Below are 6,588 nucleotides of genomic sequence, written 5' to 3'. Positions count from 1 at the left end.
TTGTTTTACAGTCAAGAGAATGCAGTAAATGCCACAACCTTGGCTGGCAAGTGACTTTCTTCTTCTAAAGGCTCGAGTTGTAAGAATTACAGCTGACTACAAGGGTTGAGAGCAGCTTGCTGACAGAAATGGCAGCCTATTAAAAGCCTATATGGAAGTTATCATGCCACTAAAACCAGCGATAACCGAGGACACTTAATCCAGCAGGATATGCCAAATACCTCAAAGCAAAGTAATACCACAAAGCAAGAACCAACAAGGCAAAACTGTATTTGAGTATGGAATTTCTTCCAGGTTTCTCCAGTTCATTAGCTGACAACCTGAAGCAAGTCTTCTTTTGGTTTCTGTTTTTGTTTTTTTAAAACCCTCCCCAAGTCTCAGGCTGCATCTGTTGGTCACACAATTACCCGTCTCAAATTTAAATTCTGATAATGAAACTCTTCTACCCAAATATTTTTAGCTTCAATTTTATGGCTTCCATATAGAAAGAGGAGGACTAACCAACAATGGAATTACTCTTAAATCCTTCAATTCTCCACATGCTACATCTTTCAGAAGAAAGTTAATAACTTTACTAGAATGTAAACTCTGTAACAAATAACTAACATAGTTGAGGAACAGCTTTGGAAACCAAAAATCCCTCACTTCCAACCTGTTCTGCTCCAACCACTGGCTCATATACGCTCTCTATATGTTCACAGTTGTTTTAACCTTTGCAGGAGGAAAAGGAAGAGGGGAGCAATAAGCTTCCTGCCTTTCAATGATGCTCAAAGAGCTACCACTAAGGATTATCTGAAAGAACACGCATGCGATTTCCACATCCAAAGAATTTCTGGCAGCACTTCCAACCCTTTCAAACTGGAGTGCCTCTGCAAGATCACATACATGCCATATATAAAATAAGGCAATTTATCAAACAGCCAAAAGTACCAGTACCCACACACCAAGATTAGTTGATAAATTTCCCATGTGTGTCAATCTTGCACTGTATCTTCATGAAATGTTAAGACATAAATTATAAAACCTGGGGATTTTATCCAACAGCAAGTTTTATGTCCAACTGTAGCAACTGAAATCCTTGACACTAAACTTCTAATAAAATCCTCATCCAAATACCCACTATTTCTTACTTTTTGAGGGATATACATTCAGCTTAATTTTGACTTTTGTATCCTTTATGTTGACTTGTTTTAAGGTTTGTTTTATTTGGATTTATATTGCAACTCTGACATGTGATTTCCCTTAAAATTTTTGCAAGCAGCCAAGCAAAGACCTTAAGCACAGAAAGATGGCACTCAACGTACATTCCTTCCAAGTCCTTCAGACCGCACAGAACACATGAGCTGAGACACACATGAGCTGTGGCTTTTCTTCAGCTTATTGTGCCTGATTCTCTCTATTCTAACAACTCAAATGCAACATTCAGGGCTAAGCTGAATATTTAGAAAAGCACAAGCAAGAAACAAACATTTACTTTACCCTTTTCAAAATGTGAAAGTTCCCTTAAATTAAACCAGAGCATCATTTGAAGTAGTTGAGCCCACTGACACTTACTGAAAAGGCTGTTCTGGGGACCTTAGAGGTGGAAGAGGTGACCTTTTCAATCTGCATGAAGTCTTGGGCAAGAAGAGCTCATATACTCTGGTATTTGCCATTAGAATGTGTAGGGGAGAGAAGGAAACCAGCTGTCAAAGACCTTTAAATTCTAATAACCTGGCTCATTTTGCCTCTGTATCATTCACACCAAGAGAAAACTTTCCCAGCAAATCAGAAAGAACAGCAACCTAGCAACGTCTACCATTACTATTCAGGCAAAGCAGATATGCTACACATTCAAAAAAATTGTCATTGCACCCATTGCTTTGCAGAAATTACTGACATGATATAATTTTCATTTCCTTTACTACATGTTTAAAACTACCACAGCCTCTTCAATTGCTGCCTTATCTTAAGAGCACAACTCTACAGGAGCAGTAACATCAGCTCTCTCCCTTCTCCTGGGCAAAGATTTTTCACAAATCCACATGTGGGATTGAAGAAACTCAGCAAATTACTTTGCTTAGAAAGCCAGAGGTAACTTAGCTAGAAATTCATCATAAAAGCTTAAAATTAGCCACACCAAGGAAAATGTCCACCAAGCCCAGTACTGTGTGTTCAGAAATCAGCACTAGATAAGCCCCTAGGGATCTGTACAATGGTAAGCACACAATGCTTCTTCCAACTCCAAAGAAATTACAATTCTGACTTCTTGAATGAGGGGCCCTCAATGGACTTTCTTCTACAAATTCAAGCAGCCATTTCTCAGATCCATAATTACCGTCAACAGCCCCTACACAAACAGATCCACTGCTCAGCCATGGACTCTGAGAAACCTCCTACTCCATGGATCTGCACCAGCTGTTTGTTACTTTAAAGCAATTTATTCTTGTACAGAAGGGCAGTGAATGAAAATCACTCAACACTCATCCCTCTTCTGCCTCTCACAACTGTGTTCAGCCCAACGATCCCACTCCTTTGCCCAAAGAGTCCTAGTCTACTCAGCTGTTCCTTGTACAAAAGCTGTCTCACACTTCTGATCATTCTGGTCACTCCAAACCACTTTCAGTTCTCCTCTATTTTACAGCATAAATGGGAACTGGCATTGAAGACCATGTGTTCAAACACAAACTATCCATATATTTACACAGCACGATAACATTTTATTGTTAGGTTTTTCCTAGCATAAATTTGGGGTTCAATCAAATAAGCACTGAGCAGATACTTTCATAAATTATTATAATCCTAAAAACTCAAACCTCAGTGGAAGTTGTCAGGTCACAGGGCATTATTTTAGATGTGAAGTTTAAAGAAGGTATGGACTTTGCACCCAGGAAAGGCAGCAGTAATAAATGAAGCCCTGGAAAACAAAGTTTCCTACACGGCTCAACTGTGATCCAGGAAGGGATCTGATTCCACAGGTAACTAATCATACACAATGATCTACCCAGTACGCAATGTCCAATTACTAAAAAAAAAAAGAAAAGAAAAGAACAGATGAGGTGATCACAGGACAGAAACTCAGCATGACAAAGTCATTGCCAGGCTGCTCTTTCCTCCAGGGTACCATTATCAAGAGAATGCCATTTACAGTGTTGGATAACTGTAACAGGTTAAAGCTATAAGACTTGTTCCATACTACTTGTGGTTTATAAATTGAGTACAGATACTGGATTTTTCTTCACTTCCTTCAATTTCTCAAAATAATGAAGAAGCCATTATTTGATAGCAATCTCCTTCTTCCCCGAGTTCATGTCTTTATCAGATTATGTTGTTAGAGCCTGTTGAAACAAGCCAAAAGGCACAAGGTCCCTGCTTCAAAGTGACTGAAGCTTTCCCCTGCTCCTAATTGGAGATGTGTTGAGTTTTCTAACAGTAATGATGCATCAAAACAAAATGTGATATTTAAGCAGTAACACTAAAATCTAACACAGTGTGTTTTAAGACATTCTGACCTCTTCCAATAATTTCTAAAAAAAGATAAGCTTAAATTATTGAAGCTCCCAGCATCACATTGCAGGAGGAGGCAGACCAGGTTCATTAAAAACAGAACACCTTATGATATACCAGATGTCCTGTGGGCTCATTTGTTTAAAGTACCCAAATACACATAATGTCCTTAAAGAAATACTGATAATGAAATAAGCTTGGAACAAAAAGATCCAAGTAAGATAATTGAAACTCAAGGAGAAGGTCCCATCTTTAAAAAAAATCCACCAGCGAAGAATAAAAGTAATTTTAAATATTGCACCATTTTTGTTTGTTGTTTATACAATAATCAATGAAATATAAAAACAGTTTCAGGTGAATTTCTACCTCAAAATGAATGAGTTTCTACTGAATTTGCTTCCAGCCCATCTAATATGTAACATTCAATGTGACTCACAAATCAATTCAAATATTTACATTCCACCATTACAGCTTGGAGAGATAAACTCCATACCTATATTTAAACAACAGCAGGCTCCAGTTTCCACAAGCTGTTATACATGAACAGCACCTTGGGGCTTGCAAGGGTTTCTTGGAACAGCAAGGGACTTCCTTTCCCACAGGGATCAGTGTTTGCCTGCATGAGTTGTCTTTAAGCACCTGGGCTCTCAAAACCCTGTGTGCTGAATATGTACAGGCAACAGCTGGATCATGATGCATCTGTATAGAGGTACTGAGTGAAACACTGGGAAGGAGAAGCCAATCACATCACTTGTTTCTTACAGTCATTAGACCACCATTAGATTGCACTTTTAAATATTCTTCCTTGCTCTAAGTCAAAGACACGTGGAAGAGAAGAACACAACAATAATGATAATTTCATTCAAAATCTAATAAACCCACATTAAGTGCATGAAAAGCTTATAGAAAATGCATCTGAGCAAGAGATAATTCCAATAAGCACTCAGAAAAAGTGACGTTAAGAACTCCAAGGCAAAAACCTGTAGAGCCAAAATGTGCTGAAGTGCTTTTACTGTAAGCATGCAGCATCTTGGCTGTGCAGCATGCAATGCCCAGGTGTGCTGGATTACCTGGCAACAACACTAACTTCTAGTGTCTATTATCTCCTGAATGACTGTAAGCATCATTCTAGTCCACTCAGTAAAACAAAAATCCCAAAACTGAGTGGGAAGAGGAAAAGACTGCAATGACAGCCCTGGATCTGGTGTGTGGAAGAGCCAGCCCTGCTATCAGGACTCACTCACAAATAAGAACAGTGAGGCAGCCCCCTGTGCCCGTGCAGAAATCAAAGGAATAAGAACTATCAGAGTATCCAGCACACAGTGTAAATTCTCTTCACCCTGTTTCTGGAGAGGTTTCAGAGCCAAGAGGGAGGCCCATTGGGAGTGACAGAGACTCCTCACATGCAGCGATGCCTGGAGGATCCGGAACCTGGGTACGTTAGAAGAGGCTGACTAAACTCACCGGTTTTTATCCTGCACTCCCTGCCCCACGGACAGGAATGTGTGACTGTCACACAGTCCTGCATACCTCTGCAGCCCTGACAGCATCTCACAAAGGGAGCTGGTGGTGAACGTCTACAGGTGGAGAAATTGTGACTAAGTGTCTTGGCCAAACTCATCCCGAAAGGTCAGTGGCAGAAATGGGAGTAAAATTCAGGACTATCAAGGTCCTGCATAGTGCATTATCCACCAGGCAAAGTATCACAGTGCTCTATAAATGAAGCCCTGCTTGGCTGAAGCCTGTGTTCTGCAGTGGTTGGATGTGTTCTAAATTGCTACAGATTTCAAATGCATACCCATATCAAAAGGTGCACCCATTAAAGAAATAAGGAAAGAAGTTACAGATCTAATCTCTTGTGATCTGCAAGGACTTGGGCTGAAAGTTTTTATTCAGCTGCTCCTGTGCTCCCACTGAAGATACACAGAGGCACAGGACAGTCTGACCACAGAGATTAAGATGTAAATGCTACATTTGTTTAGAGTAACCAAGCAGAAATGTAAAAAACATCTCAAATAAAGCACTTCCACATTTCTTCAGTTCACTACAACCTCTGGTTACAAGGTTGAGTCCACCTGCTGCCTATAGAGTCCCTGGAGAGCAGGCCAAGTAAACACACACACGAATGGCAACTCGAGGCTTAAGTTACTGTTGTCAAAATCTGCAGCATGAACACAAAGAACACAACACATGCAGAAAGGCAGCTGTAAAGTTGTACCTGGGGGTTTTAACTCAAAGCACACTTTTCCAGCTTGAATAAGCTGGTCTCCAGCTTCGTTTTATTCTAGATACCAATCAGCTACACGAGCCCAGCTAATGACATTTATACATTGACAGAGTATAAAATTTGCAGTTGAAATAAAGCTCTACCCATGAATCTGAGGGCAAAACTTGCATAAACAGAAGTGAGATCTTCATATTAGATTTCTTCTCACTGTTTCACCAGGAACAGTACAGGTATTAATCTGGAAATTCATCCTAAGTAGTGTAAATACTACATAAACACTGATGCTGTCCTGTATTTGCCACACAAGGAAAGTACAGAGCCTTCTTCTTCACTCTAAACTGTTTTAGCTCACACATCTCCTCAACATCACCAGAGGACTGACAGGTGGGATAATATATAAACTCAGGGCGTTGTTTTGAGAGAACTATTGGAAGAAACTTTTCCCTTCACGGAGAATGATAACACAGCTTAGTGCATTTGGGGACTTAATACTGTACTTGCCTCAGCAACGTGAGACCCGTGTGGTCAGTGCAGTGCACTGGACACCCACTCATCCCGAGGGGCACCTGGACACTCATCCCTCGACACTCATCCCGAGGGGCACCTCGACCTCTCCACAAAACTCCCTTCTCTCTCCTGCACGGGCTATACTCCATTCAAACTATCCCTCCGCACTTTCTCAAGCACGAAGCGGCCCAGGGGCCGTGCCTGGCCGGCGGAAGCAGCTCAGCGTTCACTCAGACTCTGCAGCCCTCCCTGCAGAGCCCGGGCGCGGCTGTGCCCAGCGAACACGCTGTGCCAGGCGAGACGGGTCCCAGGGGCTGCGGCGCCACGGCCCCCTCCAGCCACCTCCTGGGGACGAGCTCTCCGCGCAC

Source organism: Corvus brachyrhynchos, unplaced genomic scaffold, assembly GCF_000691975.1.
Source record: "Corvus brachyrhynchos isolate BGI_N302 unplaced genomic scaffold, ASM69197v1 scaffold114, whole genome shotgun sequence".
NCBI classification, from domain to species: Eukaryota; Metazoa; Chordata; class Aves; order Passeriformes; family Corvidae; genus Corvus; species Corvus brachyrhynchos.
The sequence above is the reverse complement of the archived record's forward strand: the minus strand, read 5'-3'. Positions refer to the sequence as shown.